An 18,473-nucleotide genomic window follows, 5' to 3' on the forward strand; every position below is an offset into this window, starting at 1 on the left:
AACATGAGTTTTAAAAACACCAGTATAGGCTTATAAAGCAAGGCCCATATGTAAAAAAAACCTACATTTTCTGCGAAATCACGTCACTTCCAATTTCGGACATGCAATAGTTCGCGCTGACGTCTATTCCAATGTAGGAAGTGTTACAAACAGCTGATCGGATCAGCAAAGCGTGTTTCTGGAATATTATGTTTTTGTTGCTGCAAGTGCTTTTTATGCAGTTTTTGCAAAGCTATATGTGGAAGGAAACCGTGACCTAAGACAAGCTGATGGCATAAGATGTAAGTACAACTCCTCTGGTTTCATATGCCCAAAAAGTTATTGCGCTAGCTTATGTGGTTCCAGTTCTCCAGAGATTTAAAAATAGTTATGCAAAAGAGAGCGTGCCCGCTCCGACCGGTTTTAAAGGGTTAAGAGGATAAAATGACCCTATTAATATATCCATATTGATACATATTGATACCATCCTTTCACTCTTCACATGCGTTTACTAAATGTAATAAAGCTTTATCCCTTTATAACAAATAGAAATCCCATCATCAGTATATTATTCATTCGAACCACAGATTGTGGGTCTAATTGAAGTGAGATCCACAGCTTTGACAGCCAACAAGCACTGATCAGCTGACCTCAGAGAGCCAGATATTATGTATGGTTGCAGTAACTCACTGACAGTCACTCTTCAGCAACAACATCGTGCACAGAGCAGCCTTCAAGGAGCACACGCAGTTTGAGATCTGGTGAAGCACTCGCCATCATCACCATCATCATTATCATCATCCTCCTGGTCATCATTATCATCATGGTCGTCATCATCATCATCAGAGCAGCCTTCAAGGAGCACATGCAGTTTGAGATCTGGTGAAGCACTCGCCATCATCTTTAACATCGTCGTCATGGTCGTCATCATCAGGAAGATGTAGTTTTATGGTCTCCGTAAAAACTCTCGCAATTGCTTAATACTAATCTGTAATATACAAGAGCAATAATAGGTCAGCGTAGTAAGTGTTAACAACTGCTTTAGAGTATTTTCTTTTTCATGTCGTAATTAAAATGCTTTGTTTTATTTATTTGTGTAGAAACGAGCACGTCTCATGTTTCTGCTGATTTTTTATTTTATGGAGATCTGAAGCCATCTAGTGGTCATCCCAATATTTACACATCAGGTTGTATTATTGTGATTAAAATGTTTTCAATTAGTGAAAAAACAAAATGAGGCTGTAACAGTTTTATTGTACAGTTGTGAGTCGGCTTTGTTTATTTTTGGTACTTTTGCAATAACTGTACTGATTTTTGTGTACTCGCACACAAATGTTGATTCCACGAAATACAAACAGATACTGAAAAGTGTAACAGCTGAATTGTTCATTGAACAAATAATGAACAAGTTCTCACAATCATCTCTTTCCAATGGAATGTCATATATCAGTAATAACAAAAAAAAAAGGACCTCACAGCAGAAGCATAATGTGTTGTACATGTATTTTTCATTTATTGTATTTACCAACATCAAGAAGTCACAAGCAAGCAGCACATTAAAGACGTGCAGTGTTTTCAGAAAGAGATTTTTCTTACTACAGATATGTGAAATGTGCTGTTATGGTTTATTACACACAGGCAAATCATTTAAACATTATAGTCCATTGTAAAGAGGTGATTGTGCGAACTTGTTCAATATTTGTTACACCAAAGCATACTTGATGCTTGATGTAAACATAACCATGAAACTAGCCTCATACGATATTTCAATAACCCAGTAAAGTCCAGAAAGATCGAAAGACTGGGTCGAAGACCAAGTGCCATGACACAGAAGGTTAAATCTTTTTACAAAAATCCTCTTACTGCTCTAGAGTCGGTCAGGCAGCTCCTCCTGCTTCATTCTCCTCAGGAAGTTCACTGTGATCTTCAAATGCCTCTCTGCTGCTGCTCCTCTGCTCATCATCCTCCCATTCTGGGTAATCTGGACTCAGAACCTTCTGGATCTTCTTCAGCTCGTTCTTCACAAAAGTGATGATGTTGTCCTCCAGCAGCTGGAACAGAATACTTTATGAATGAGCCAATCAGACTGAAATCATGGAGCCAAACATCAGATCCATGTTGGACACACTGACAATCCACTGGTCTACAAAGAGCAGCATGGAGATGACTGTGAACAGAATAGATGTAAAAGTAGTTGTTGTACATGTACAGACCATAAATATGGAGTCCAGCTGTGTTTGATGCTGCTGGGCAGACTGACCACTGGGAACCTCTGAGCTCTGCTGCTCCACACTGTGGAGGAATAATAAAAAATTAGCTCAATCACAAGGTACGTTTTCTGCTCTGTGTTAGTTCTCAGACAACATAATCGTAATTAAGTTTGTAAAGCTTTAAATTGTGTCCTAGATGTATTAGGCTAGGGGTGGGGAACTCCAGGCAAACAAAGACACAAAACACTAACTTGACTCTAAACAGAAGAAACGAGCAGCTTTTTCTGTTCTGTGCTTATTTATATTTGACACACATGCTTCTCTTTTTGCAAACAGACGTTGCACTATAAGGGTAACCTCGCACACAATGACTGGACAGCACAGCTGATGATGCTGGGAGATCCTATACGAAGCAACACAGAAACACTGAGAACAAGTTTAAACATTGATTATATTGAGATCAGCAGCCGACCCAGTCTAGATAAAGGCGAGCAGCTGGGACCGCTGCTGCACCACAAACAGGTTTCAGTGTTTCCGTGTGTGTGTGTGTGTGTGTGTGTGTGTGATGTCTTTTGTTCTCAGTGTTTCTGTGTTGCTTTGTATAAATAAGCACAGAACAGAAAAAGCTGCTCGTTTCTTCTGTTTAGAGTCAAGTTAGTGTTTTGTGTCTTTGTTTGAGGCCTAATGTCAAGCAGAGGTGTGTAACTGCACTGGTCTGTTATATGTGTGAAGTGTGTGCTTCTCATCAGCATCATCTTTGTCACTGCTGATTCCTTTGTGTCATCATTTGTTGAGAAGAGAGAACAGTTATAACGGAGGAGCAAAGGGAAGCCCTGAAATCTAAAGGAAGGACAAGTGTTGGCTCACCAGTGATCCCAGCAGAGCCACTGGTTTGGCTGAAGTTGTCAGGGGTAGGGATAGCTCAGTAGGTAGAGTGGCGGCTCCATGATCGGAGGAATTTCCCCACGGGGATGAATAAAGTAATCATTATTATTATTAAAAATAGTAAGTGTGTGATTCAGGTTTTTCCAAGGCTATTATAGGCTAAGATGTTTTACATTGTAATAATACTAATCACAGGAAGTTGGTACTATATTAATCTTTAGTTCATTAAAGGACATAATCTGGAAAAAAAAAACCCTCCAAGATTCATTTTTACAAACTTTTACAAAAATATTTATAAACAGCAATTCAGAGTCTAAAATTGTATAAGCCTTAGCTTTTAAGTAAGAATATGATACAAATTACAAATTATATGGACTGAAAATGGCTAAACACCGACTTCAGAGTTTTCAGAGTACATTGCAGACTCTGCAGTTCTGCAGAAAGAAGTTTGGCTTCCGGCTGCGGTCTGGAGTGTGGGGCCTCCCTGCTGCTGCGGAGTCGGGGCGGTCTGCCTCTCCCCACCGCAGGGAAAAGGGTAACACCACCTGGGTCTGGGTGCAGTTCCCCCCTCCAGGGGTAAGGGTACCTAGACCCGGTTGGTAGAGTACGCTTGGGGAGTGTGATCATGTGTACAGCGTCTCTTTATGTCTGTCTCCACGTCGGTTGAGTGTGAAGTGCACATGAGAGCATGAGGGTGGGAATGGATGTCTGTGTCTATATGTCAGGTTGGGTGTCAGACGCCACCTCTCTGGGGACATCTCAGGCCCTCCAAGGTTTGGAGGCCTATCTCCCCCTACCACCACTTCCCCTGCCGGTGGCGGACTCCCTCAGACATCAGTGCGTTGGTGGGTCTTTGTGTCTGGGGATGGGCGTCCAGGTACACACCGGCTCACTCCTTGGCGGCCGCTTATCGGGGCCTGGAGCCTGGGGCTCGCTCGGGCCACTTCGGAGGTGGGGTGCCCCCAGCCTCTCGGCCTGGGGCTCGGTCACTCAGGCACAGCTGGCTGCCGGCGGAGCTCACGGGCACGTCACTGCAACTCCCCCTGGCTTCTGCTCCGCGGCTGCTGAGTGAGCCCTCATCTGGGACTCTCCTCAGCTCTTTCTGGGACAGTGGCGCAGCTGCCCCTCTGTTGGTCTTCCTTGGTCTCTTGTGTTCTGGGGGCCTCTGGATGTCTGGAGTTTTGATCTCCTCCATACCTGCTTCATGCCCTGGAGGACGGGGCTGTGGCCCCCCCACACCCTCTAGCAGATCATTACATGAAGGAACCTTTTAAAAAAACAAGCGTCCATGCTCACAGGTGTACACACGGGTGATCACACCCACAAACTACACCCTTTTTGGCTCCTACCTCAAAGCACACTGTGTGCTGTTGATCTTATGTGCTGCACAATAATGTTTAATATTCAGTATTTACTGTCATATTCCCATATATCATTGTGATGTTGTTTATTCTATTACTCTTGTTTTCTTTTTTTCTTTCTCAACAGGTGATCCAGGTGATCGATAGATGCATTTTTTTTTCTGCTCATTCTGTTGGTTTTTGTTTTTTGCCCTTCTCCCCCGTCCCTCTTCTCAGCTCTTTCTCTTTCTTTCTCCCCTTCTTTCCTCCAGTCAAGTCTGTCCCGTATTCAGTAAGTGAAAATAAAAATAAACAATAAAAGGTGAATCAAATGGACCATTATGGCAAGGCTGGGATGGTCAATTTGGTAAAGTAAATCCGTTGGGCATCTTTCTTTGCCTTTAGACAATAATTCTGATGCAAAAGAGCCAAACGGGACAGAAAAAAAAGAAGAAAAAAAGAAAAAAGTACTGCTAGACAACCAGGCTGCTTTAAAGCAGGTGATATTTAGGTTGAAAAATAAAAAAACAAGTTGATAATAAAAATTTTACAAAACCGTTTGGCAGCTAACATCTGGAAGTGAGCTGTTCTTTGGTGGTAATTAACAGTTTGTTCGGGTTGGTAATTATGTAATGAAAGGTAGCAGTAAAGGACACACACACACACACACACACACACACACACACACACACACACACACACACACACACACACACACACACACACACAGACACACAGACACACTGAGAGTAACAGTACAGACCCGGGGAAGAAACTCAGATTCCAGGAATAAAACACTGTGATGTTTCAGAAGCATCTGACAGTAAACATTAGTGTTGTGTGAACTGTGCAGCTGCCAACAAGAACATTTCTTGTGGGCAACCAGTAAATATTATGTGGGGGAAATGAACGGGGGTAGTTACTCTAAGGTCTGAGTTCAGACCAAGTAAACATCAGTAACCAGTTAAAGCCAGAAACAGTGAGTGCAGCACCGTCATGACACCCGAAGTTCTGATATTGTTCCACCAGGAAGCGAAACCTCAGCGTCATTTATCTGTCTGATGGTTGTTTGTGTTCTTAGGTTGATCCTGCCAGTTAGTTTTTTTTCTCTTTCTAAGAGAAAGACAGCCTTTGTGCTTGGACATGTCCGAAACTAGGACTAATATGTATTTTTAATTTTGGAACAGTGCACTTAAACAAAACCTGTCAGGTGTCATCCCTGCAGGGGTGATATTTTTTGTGTTGTTGATGATATATTATTATTATTATTATTTTACATTTTATTTGAAAGCACCTTTCAGTGCATTCAGTGACACTGTACAAAGCAGAATAATAAAAGCAACATCAAAGCAAGAAGTTTACACATAAAATTGTAAAACAGATTTAAATTAGCAAAGTTGAGAGGTTATGTGGGATAATCTATTTTGAACATGTGAGTTTTGAGTCTACACTTTAAAAAGAGAGAAGGAAGTGATATTCCTTATATCAGGAGGAATTACAGAGTCGAGGAGCAGAGCAGCTAAATGCCCTGCTCCCCATGGTGGCAAGATGGGGGACAGAGAGAGAAAGAGGAAGAAGATCTGGGACACGGAGATGGTGATCGGAACCAAATCAGAGAGAAATGGAAAGAAATGGAAACCTGCAGTCAGCTGAAACTGAAGAAGTCACCTGGATGAGTGACCAAACGTTTCTCCCACAAAATGCTACGTCCAGATGAACAGAATCAACTTTTGGAGACTCTATAGAAGAGAACAGACGCACGGGGGCGGAGACTAAATGCAAGAAAAGACGGGCAAAGTAAGATGGAAGTACAGAAGACAGAGACGCAGACTCGACACAGAGAGGAAGGGAAACAGACACCGAGACAAACAGGAGTTCCAGAATAATCCGTGAGACGTAAACTTGACGACTCAAAGAACTTAAACACTCATAAAGTGCAGGACGGTGACTCATCGTAGCAAACAGCGCTGTGAATATGTTTCATTTACACTGTAACTCTGTTACTGTTCATAACATTCAATTATAAAATGATAGCTTTAAAATATGTGTTTGTATTGTTCTGTGTCAGCTGTGGTGAAGTTATTTCAACAGAACATGTTGTCACAGCATCATCAGTTATAATCTTGTACAAGTACAAATGCGTGCATCACTGTGAACATGCAAAGTGTAACTCATGTTTCATGTTTCAGCTGCTGGAAGTGAAAGCATGTCTGCCCAGAGAGGAGACCAAGAAGAAGAAGAAGTGAGGGAAGAAAAGTGGAAACACTGTAGAAACTTTACAAACTTGTTCAGCGTTTTTGGTTTTGTTTTAAATTTATGTGATGATTCCAAAAACACTGCTGATTAAAAATGACTGATTGACTTTTGACTGATTGTCTCATTTAATGAATAAATTGATACTTATCATATTAAACTCCTCTGGGTTACCATAGTAACATGACCAGCAAAGATGCTTTGACATGCAGACTGGAGCAGCCAGGGATCAAACCACCGACCTTTCTGTTGTCAGGTGACCTGCTCCACCTCCTGAGCCCCACTTCTCATGACAAATGACTCACTTTTCCCTTTCTGTTATTCTCACTGACTCTTGAGGATTCATCATGTTTGATCAGAGGTTTTCTTATCACGTCCCTGTTCTGTGTTCGGCACAGATTACACAACACCGACACAATGTTGTGGAGTCTGTGTAAACAGTGTTTCTGTGGTGACCGCAGCTCACTGTCCTGATCATTCCCTCTGTTACCGTCCTCCCTGTTAAACATGTGCTCTTTGCTGTGTGTGATGTTAGCATGAGCTTTGCTCCAGTTTATCACCTGTCCCATCATGCTCTGCAGCTCTGTGGGTCAAACTGAAAACACTTTGTAGGTGTTGTTTCCTGAGCTGCTGCTTCTTCTGCAGCCACAGGATGTGCCAAAGGCTCAGGGAGGGGCAGCCATGTGACCAGTTCGGGTGAGAGAAAGAAGACATAAAAGATGTGCTGTGTGTGTGCCAGATATGAATAATAACTAATGATTAAACACGTACAGGTGTATTAACACATAGTGAGTGAAGAAGAAACACCCAGTACATCATGGGAGCCCCCCAGCAACCTACACCTATTGGGTGGTTGTTACATGTACAAGATTCAAACTTGTAATTTGAACTAAATAATTTCATTTTTCTATGGTGAACATAATTAAATCATGTAGCATCTGCATGAAACTCAGCAACTTAATTCTTGTTCATGTTGAGATGACAGGATACAATCTAGCAAGAGTGGTTTGTTGCCTGGACTCACGAAATTCACAAGATACCATGATGTCACGATTAGTGGAGCGGACTCAGGCGCAGACCACAAGTTTCTTCAAATCAAAAGTGAATTTATTTACAGTGTTCTCCACGGTGAAATATATATACACACACAACGATGTCTGGGGAAAAGGGGCCGGGGTTCCAGGGTCCGGGAGTGAAAGGGGCAGGAGTCCAGGGAGGGGAGATTTCCATACAGCCCTCGCAACCACACACAGCTCCTCTTCTTTCCTCCATCACTCTTGCTCACGCTCAGTCACCGTGCACAGGGAAAACAGGTCACGAACAAACTTTGCAGAGTGCAGGACGACTGACGCTGACGGCTCAACGATCCAGCGGAGAGTAGAGCAGACTCGCCATCTTAAGTAGGACTCCAATTCTCATAATCAGCGGCAGGTGTGCTGATCATCTCCAGGTGCGTGGGCCAGGAGCGGGAGCCCATACTGAGCTCCGCCCCGGCAGGAGAAAGAGAGAGTGGAAGAGGACGAGAGAGAAAGGGAGAGCAGAGGCGAGAGAGGAGAATAAACAAAACTGACTGCTGTCAGCTGGCGAGGTGCGGGGACCATGACACATGAGATGTCAAACTGCAGGAAAATCACTGGAGTTTTAAGAGACAGACAACTACACCCACACTACGTGTTTGCTGTTTATTGTGGTTTAACCTGTCAAAGACAAAAACATACAGAAAATTCTGCATCAATCACAGCTTTCCTAGTTTTGTTAAGCCTCACAGCAAGAAGGGCCTGGGTTCAAATCCACAATCTGGCTGGTTTGCAGGGTGTAATTAGAGTTAGGTTATTTGGTGATTCTAAGTTACCCATGTATGTAAGTGTAAATGGTTGTTTGTCTCTATTAAACCATCAACCCACATATTGGTTCGTTAAGCAAGACTAGCAGTAATTCCCTTGATTAACAAAGTAGTTGTTCAAACAACAAGATTTCATTGTGTTCTCCTGAAGTTTTTAACTTGTGTTGAATGAATTAAAACTTTCAATCTACATACTTAAATAAATCTCTTCAAGTTAATGTAAGTATTGTTGCTAGATCGATCAACTTTAGACCAGACAACAAACGACGGAGGCTCCGGAAAAGTGCAATCAAACGATGAGTTTTATTATCACAGGAGAACAACCAACCATCAACATAGAGATTGTTTTGCTCTGACAAGAATACATTGGGTTCTGGTTTTATAGGATAAAATATCACACCTACGTCAATACAGTTCAAAAATACATGGTGACAGACGGGCAAAAGTTCAACCCGTGCTGACAAGGGTACATCACGTACACTTCTAATAACCCTTCACCGACATATAACTTCTCCTTTCTACATTACTTGCCTTTTAAGGTAATAACTTCAGGTCTCAGCATCTCTGAGAGCTAATAATGGACCCTCGTCATTAATCACTAAGTAGAGTACTTTGCAGCCAGTCTCAAACTGAAGCAGAAGACGCTTAGGCCTTCCCTCAGACCTGCTACTAGATTAATATGTGTATCGTAAGCGTGCATGCAATTAACCTGCTATGTTCTCATCTCCCCTCAGCATGTATCATCTGGACACTCTCACCAGTGAAGCTTAAAACCTTCTAGAATGGAACATCAACTCTAACCAAGCACATTCATGCATTGTGTATAAAATGAACTCAACCTATAAAAATAGAAAGGTCAATGTGATGACAGACATATTCAATGCAATATAAACCCTGTAGGAAATATTACTGATAAGTAGTAGTGCGGTGCTCTGAACGGATAATTGGAGGTGAGCTTCCCTCCCTCCAAGACATCTACAGGAAGCGGTGCCTGAGGAAAGCGGGGAGGATCATCAAGGACCCCAGTCACCCCAGCCATAAACTGTTCAGACTACTTCCATCAGGAAGGAGGTTCTGCAGCATCCGGTCCCGAACCAGCAGACTGAGAGACAGCTTCTTCCATCAGGCCATCAGACTGCTGAACACTTCATAGACACCTCAGCTTCACTACTGGAACTTTAACATTAAGCACTCCACACTGTACAGTAATGCCACTGTTTTGCACATGTCTCAACTCTGTATATTTTTATATCTTTTATTTATTGTTTACTCTATTTAATTTGTAAAATATGTGTACAGACACACACACACACAGGATAATATTTAGTATACACATCCAGAAATGCATACACTATTATATATTGTAAATATATTTATTAGTTTCAGATGTAGCCATTCTTGTATTTTGCTTGTTTTACGTTATTGTATTTTGCACAACTCTGTTGGTTGTGAAGCTCGCACACAAGAATTTCACTCACATGTGCTGTACCAATGTACCTGCACATGTGATGTGACAATAAAAGTGATTTGATTTGATTTAAATGATACTGTGAAACATGTTATTAATACATTCTTCATAAAGCAAATTATATGGTAGCAATAAAAGAATCTCTGAATCCCAACATTCCAACAGGAATGTCACCATACTTCCTGTTGTATCACTCCCTACCCCACTCTATGGGTTCCAGGTTCATCTGGTAGATGCCCTCAACCCAGCCAGGGTTTGCAACCCTCGCCACTATCTTTACCAACAATCCTCTGACACAAGGAATGATACAACAACCAGCGATGACCAATATTCCCAAATATACAGTCAATGAGCACATCACTGACATAGCCACACCTTTCCATTGTCCAAACACGGATGTCATCCAGGATGCCAGCGGGTTTTCAATACCTGAGTGCTCATGCATGGTTTTAGACAAAGTTTTCAGGCCCTCCAGAGCCCGAGTCACTGACCCATCTGGGGCAGTATTATTAGGGATATACGTGCAGCACATGTCTCCAAACATCGAGCACACCCCTCCCCTCTCTGCCAATAACATGTCAAGCGCCATCCTATTTTGGACTCCCATCAGAGAACTTGGTCCCAATTGTTCTGCGAACCCCATCATGGCGTCCCTGGTTAGGTTAGAAAGTCTCAGCAGATTGTAATGAACATAGTTAATGCGGTCAACATTCCTATTAGGTGTTACCCAAAGGAATATACTCTCAAATCCTGCAGCTATCGGATTCACCAGCTTATACTCGTCTGGAACTCCCCTCGGCACTCCTATGGAGTCTATCCAAGTCGGTGAGTTCAGGCGAGGATCATAAACATGTGTACCTTGGGTCCCTCTTTTGACCAAAACATGTCTCCAACGTCTGGCGGCTAGAGTACGTGTGTTGCGTTGTGGAATAGCCTTTACCTGATTCCCAATAAGCACGAGCGGAGCTCCTAATCGCACCATCGCACATGTCCCTACGCTTCCTAGAGGAACACGAGCCAACAAAGTATTCTCCCCACAATAATAATAGAGCCCACTTCTTGCCCAGGTTCCAATTACCGTGCTAGGGCCACTTACATTGTTGGTGGTTCGTCCCTGAAGTGTAACGGCACACCAAGTTGGGTCGATCTCTCCCACCTTGTACTTTTCATTATCAGTAGAGAACTTAAAACATGTATAGTTATCTTTTTTTGGCATAAATGGTCCCACTGTTGTCTGCTTTGAAATGGGAGGGAAAAGTCTGGACAACAAAGAACAGTCGCCAGTACTCACTGCGCCCCTTGTCAGCTCCAACATACAATCATAGCCCCACTCGTCATCTAAATGCAATGGTGCGGGCTCTGTAAACAGACGTGGCCTAGCTGATGCACAGGCAACACAGTCAGATACATGTTGTTCTCTAGCATTCTGAGCCACCCAATCAAGCCAGAGATTACTGTCCCTGAAACCGGTGGCCCGCTCAATCAGATCCTTAGGCTCCAGTCTAGAGTAATCTGTTGTCCGAAGTACTCTCCCTTTTGATTCCTGCTCCTTTTGAGCCACTGTTCCTGGAGTTCCTGTCTGATCAATTGGAGCGGTGATAGAACTTTCTGTGAACTGGTTAGACTTTGGGTCAACTAAATTTACTCTAATTACCCCTGATGGGTCTGTCCCTGTCACATCTACTCCAATCACCAGATAGAACGCGCCTCCCGGGATCCCAGATTTCGGGAGCGTGTCCCACGGTCCTAATGAAAGGGTGACAGGGTTATGCGCAACAGAATAGTCCCTTTGTATGGCTATCCCTTTCAGTCCCTGCGGCACATGTGGGTGCCATCCTGTTCCTGTCCAACCTACCACATCTGTCCAAGCACACCACTGATCTGTTATGTAGGTGTAGACATGTTTGCTCCAGGAGGAGCCCCAAACAGCCTTACGAAAGCATATCATGGGATGATTGCAGACCCATACATCATACGCTTTCCAACTACTACTTGCTCCTGTACACTTAATAACGTCACACAAATCAAACATGAATGAGCTGGTGGACCCTTTAACATAATTTAATTCTATGCCATTATTTCTGCTGAGACACTCATCACCTTTACCTGACCCATCGCGCTTTTGTCTCTCTACCGATCCTGTTTTAGGCCCTACAGTCTCAGGAACTGCTGGACTGGACTGGCCTCCGTGTTCAGACAAGGGGTCCGGAATGCCCTGCAAAATACAGACAATAAACAACACAGCCATGGTTACTATTATTGCATACAATAAACATGTAGTTGTAAGGAACATTTTAATAAGTTTCTTCCCATTACGTGTCTCTGATTCGTTTGTTTGCATCATGTTATATAAACTTTGTATTCTAGAATTGTTATATAGATTTTAGATTCTGGACTGAAACTCCCCTCTTTGTGGAGCCTTTAACTTATTACTGCCCCTTTCTAATGGCGTGGCGACCTTCTCAGCTGCCGCTCTTCTTTCTTCGGCCTTCCAGATAGACTACTGGTCGGCCCGTTGCACAGGTGAGAGGGTTTATTCTGCCTGTTTGTTGACACCTGTGTTGGTTGAAGCCTCTTTCTCAACCAAGCTCTCATGTGCGGGTGCACACTGCGACCAGTGATACCAGGTGTCGCCTTTCTCTTTCAGTTGAACTGCTGTAGTCATTCTGGCAATGACCTCGTATGGACCAGTCCAGCGTGGTTCCTTCCACTTTCGTTCGAGCACCTTCAGCCACACCACCGTTGCCTCCGGGGTCGCCCTGTCCACAGCGTGTACTCCAGATGTGACCTGTTTTGTGAAACTGGAGATTCTCGCCACCCCTGTGGTCGCTGTGGTACTGGAATGTTCTCCTGTAAAGGATAGAAAACAGAAAGCATCTCCCTGCTACACCACACTAATCTACTGTGTTCATCTAATGTTCCCTTAATTATTCAAAGTTGGTTCAAGATATCATGTTCTGGGCTCTATCCTTTATATTAACTTTACTTATTCTCAATGCTCTTTATGTGTGTAAAGAGTTTATCTTCTAAACAGGATTCAGTTCATTTTAATCCTTCAACTTAAACATGAAAATAACAATTTCTGCCCAGTTTTACCATATCTAAATCATCAAACACCCCAAAAGTCATAAAATGATCCTAAAACCCATTTCAAATTAAACCTTAAATCCCCCCTTTTGTGACACATAAGATGTGTCACAAACTCAAAATGCTTCACCCGAGCTTAGAAAATTAAAGAAAAAGGTTAGTCATATCAATTCACACCTCAGCAATCCTCCTCTCAGGTAAACAAAACCTGTGTGTTAACCCGAACTTCACATTTCATACTGAGTTTTCCTCACTTATGATCCAAACTGTGTTATAAGAAAGAAAACTTAAAACAGAACAGTCATCAGTCATGTGCTTAACCTTAGTCCAGTCTTTACCTAAGTGTCCAGTTGGTCCAACCTTAGTTCATACACGCAATGACATAACACACCAACTTAACACAGACCTGGGGGACACAGAACATAGGAACATGAACCATGAAACAGAAGAGTACAAACACCCAAGGTAACCAAAACCACAGAATACTAATAACTAAACATAAACACGGAGTCACAGACTCGGGACCATGACCCCCCCCCCCCCCTCAAAGGCTGGCTCCAGACAGCCCAACAAGAAACAAAACAGCCAGAAAAACAAAAAACAACCCGACCAGGGAGGGCGGCGGGGGTCCAGGACAGAGGGCTCGTGGCAAAACAAAACAGGAGCACCAGAAGGTCAAAAGACAAAAACAAAAAACAAGCCCAAAACCAAAAGAAACGAAGCACACCAGAACACAGGAAAACAGAGTCCAAAACCAAAAAAAACCCAATGAAACGAAACACACCATAGCCCAAGAAAAACGGAGTCCAAAACAGAAGAGTTCAGAGGGCCGACCGTGCGGACGGCAACGGCGGCGACGTGGACACAGTTCGGGAGGCCGACCGTGCGGAAGGCAACGGCGACGTGGACACAGTTCGGGAGGCCGACCGTGCGGAAGGCAATGGCGACGACGACAGCGCTGGTCCGGGGGCCGGCCGTGCGGAAGGCAACGGCGGCCACTCAGGCGAAGAGGGTCCGGGGGCCGGCCGTGCGGAAGGCAACGGCGGCCACTCAGGCGATGGCGGTCTGGGGGCCGCCCACGACGGCGATGGCGCCCGGCCAGTGGCCTAGCCAGTGGTCTAGAAAACGGCCGTTTAGCTCCAGACCCAAACGAGGCTGGACCAGGCGAAGATGATGAAGCCGGGGCCGGGCCAGGCGAAGATGATGAAGCCGGGGCCGGGCCAGGCGAGGATGAGGAAGCTGCAGCAGGCGAGGATGAGGAAGCTGCAGCAGGCGAGGATGAGGAAGCTGCTGCTGGCGGCTGGACGGGCTCCTCGAGCCCCCCAGCTGACGAGGCAGGAAACAAAGGCTGGAGCGGTCCCTCAGACCCTCCAGCAGAAACAGGAGACGAAGGCCGGAGCGGTCCCTCGGACCCTCCAGCGGAGACAGGAGACGAAGGCTGGACGGGCCCCTCGGACCCTCCAGCGGAGACAGGAGACGAAGGCCGGAGTGGTCCCTCGGACCCTCCAGCTGGACGGGCCCCTTGGACCATCCAGCAGAAGCCAACAGGCATGGAATCCTCTGGCAGACACGAAGGCAACTGGCAATGCACTGAGCACGGGCTCTGCACAGGCAATGCTGACATGGCGCAGTTCTCAGGTGGCTGCTTAGACTTCAGGGGTCCAGAATCAGCTGGGGACTGAGACCTAGCCTCTGGGGAAGCCCTGGAGCGGCAAACTGTGCCAATGGCGGCTGAACCATGAAAAGCACCTTGAGGTATAAATAAACTTTCTCCCTGCATGGAGTGAGTGTGTGAGACCAGTAACCTGAGCTACAGGTGGCACTGGAGCTACCGGGGCCTGAGCTACAGGTGGCACTGGAGCTGAACTGAGGGGGACACGGGAAACTGAACTGAGGGGGACACGGGAAACTGAACTGAGGGGGACACGGGAAACTGAGCTGAGGGTGGCTGCGGGGTAGGTGATATGCTGTTCACAATATCACCTGCCGCACAGAACACCGCCCCTGAATGAACAGTCAAACAGTCCGAAAATGGAAAAGAGTCCTCACTCACCACAGTCGGCGAATTAGAAGTCCGAACGTCCGGCTGTGGGGTGGCGCGCTGGCGGCGCCATCTGTGTTTCCTCCCCGCAGACGGCTCCGACGGACCGGGCAAGATCACATCCGGCGAGTCGGGCAGCAAGGCAGGAGTGGCTGAGAGAAGGTGGGGTGTGTGCCGGAGAAAAGCCTGCATGGTCGGAGGAAGCGATTTTAGTAGCCATGGCAGGCCGGAAAAGAGCCGTTGTAGCCGACTTTCCACGGTGCGGCGAAGCTCCTCTGGAGGGTTCTCAAGCCACAGCCCGAGGAGAATCTCCACGTTATATGTAACGTCGTCCCGGAGCTCCTCGGACGGATGTACTGCCACGGGGTCCATGGTGGCTGGTTCGTACTGTCACGGTGTGCCGGGGCGCGCCATGTGGAGGTGGAGAAAGGACCCAAAAGGCGGCAGCTCTGGTGCAGGTGAGTGTTTATTCACAAGGGTGGGTACAAACAGCAATGGTGGGAAAACATGAAACCGGAAACCTAAACTGGGTAAACTAACAACACAAACCAGAAACGAAGATGCAGGGAGATCCGGGGAAATACACATGGAGAGACGCAGGGAGACCGAGGGGAAACAACACAGACGAGACAACTTAAATACACTCAGAGAACACAGGGAGATCACACACAGGTGGGGAACACAGCTGGGAGTGATTAGGTGACGAGACTAGGAAGACAAACTGAAAACACTCACATAAGATGCAGACCTTCACAATAAAACAGGAAACACATACACACAATGACATAACACACCAACTTAACACAGACTGGGGGACACAGAACATAGGAACATGAACCATGAAACAGAAGAGTACAAACACCCAAGGTAACCAAAACCACAGAATACTAACAAACTGAACATAAACACGGAGTCGCAGACTCCGGACCATGACAAAGTGCACTGTTACAAAAATAATGGGCCCCTCTCAGACATGTCCATGGTTAATCAAACTCCCTCTATTAAAATAACAAGAACATCCAAAGAAAACTGACCGAATCAATCCATCACTACAACAACAACCTCAAAAATCTTAAACACAGAACATTTTGCCACAAGTTTTTCAAGGTCCTGGCACTCCGAAGTCAACTGACATAATTTCACCTGCTCAATACACAGAAAGTCTTGTTAAACGCCACACAGTCACAGTGTCTCCTCCAGTGCAAGCTTCACTCACACAGTCAGACAGGAAACAAAAGTTTCTCTTTTTTCTTTTCCTGTCCCAAGTCCTTCAACTACTTTGCATACTGAGTCATCTCTCAAGAAGTTGCCGTGACAAGAGAAATACATGTTCAAACATTACCACCTTATTAAATTATTTTATTTCTTTCTACAGTGATCACTGGTTTTGATAACTCAGTACCAGGGCACTCCTAAGTCACTCTTTTAAAACTACTTTAATCACCGTTTCTTTTTCCATAACTCCCTTTGTCATATAGCTTCTTTTGAGTTATTCCTCAGCTTCAAACTCAAGTGTATTCTATTAACTATTCACACCATTCTGTCACTCAGAGAAATAGCAAGCTGATCTTCATTGCGCATGTTTGTGTTCTAAGCCAGGTTTAATTAATGTCTATGCATTAATCATCATGAGCTTGTCTTGTCTTTGTAGGGTTAATGCATTTTCTGTTTGTGTGTGTGTGATTTTGCATGTGTTGCTTTGCAGTGTTTCAAACTCCTTCACAAATTTCCCTTTAAACAGTCAATTTTCTCCTTCCCAAATTTGCTAACCCAAATTCTGATTTCCCACCTTAAATAGCAGCATTCCTTGTCCTCAGCCAGAAGGTAGGGCTCCACTTGCCACTTTCCCCCTCCGCCTCAGCCCAGCGGCGTTACCCTTGAGGTCCCGTCTTCTTCACTTCATCTCACCAGTGAGTCTGAGCTCACAGGGACTGAGTGAGGCCGAGTAATCGTGACTGTGTCTGCCTTAGGTTGTCCCAGGGTTTCGAGGTGGGATCTTACCCGTCATGGGCTAACCAGCCTTCCACACTCGCCTGATACGGGGGCCAAGTGGGCAGGGGTGCTATGAGGGGAGGGGACACACTGGCTCTGGAAATTAAAGGAGTGTAAGCTGCTTCTTCATTACATCTTATAGTATAATCAGGTTTAATTCATGCATCTTTTCACTGAGCTGTGGATTCAAACTATCTCACTTCTGATTCTTTCCTAAAATAATTTCACATATGGCACTTTGTGTATGTGTGTTTTCTATTCATTAATGTAATTGTCAGTTATTTTCTCTCTTTATTTTACTTTTTTTGTTTGTTTGTGACGTTCTACTTTAGTTCTACTAAACCTTGATGTAAAAACAATACCCCCTCTTTCACGCACACACTCTGCAGTTTGCCTACGCACACACCTCTCTCTCAGACTTCCTCTGTTCACACACTCGCCTATGAATTATTATTAGTTATTTATTATTTTGTACAAATCACACAGAATCATTCAAATCGAGTACTCACAGCATTCACACACTTAGAATCACTCAAAATACGCTTTCCTAAGAGTATTTTATCAAACATGCTTTCAAGAATCAGAAAGAGGAAGTAGGCAACACTCAGTAACTGCGTCTGTCCTCTTAAAAGAGAAGAGAAATAAACACATATGGGACATTTCTCCCCATCTTAGACAAATTGTGACCTTAAATGTCCTTTTCTAAGTCATGTTCTTCTCTATACACAACTCTTGGCCTCCAGGGCATAACCTTTGGACTTATAACTCTGATATGAGTCCACACAGTACGGAGAACCTGCAAGTTCAGTTTCTTCTTTTTTAAATTCTCCACACACTTGAAGAACTGTTGGTCATTTATCTGCCCAAGAACTTCATCAAATGGACCTCGCCGGGTCCAGTAATCTTCAGCACATGTATCTCACCGCCGCCAGTGAGGATTTGAAACAGTTTCTTATCAGCATTCACTTATCAAATGGACCGCAGCCGATCCAGCAATATCGACACAATTGTGTATCCTCATGTACACAACTTAATCTTCACTTGTATCACAGCACATCTAGTAATATCTTCAGAATTACTTCATCATAGTAAACATTGATTTTCCTTTAAAATCAATTTACCATTAGAACTCAAGATCACAGCTGACTCGATTCTCTGAATCCTGAGTCAGTTAAACACCTTGCTCAACTTACGGTGTCCTTTTCTCAGACTTCCTTGTCTGAGCTCACTCTTTTTACCCCGGCATGCGCATTCAGAAGATCCCCTTCTCACTGTAATTCAATTCTCATAGACCCAAAAGTAAGCATATTATCTCCCTAGTCAAAAGTGAAACCGTTCCTCACACAGTAATTCTTAATCCAACCTTAAAGTGAAA

This window comes from Simochromis diagramma, unplaced genomic scaffold, assembly GCF_900408965.1.
Source record: "Simochromis diagramma unplaced genomic scaffold, fSimDia1.1 OVJJ01000414.1, whole genome shotgun sequence".
Taxonomy (NCBI): domain Eukaryota; kingdom Metazoa; phylum Chordata; class Actinopteri; order Cichliformes; family Cichlidae; genus Simochromis; species Simochromis diagramma.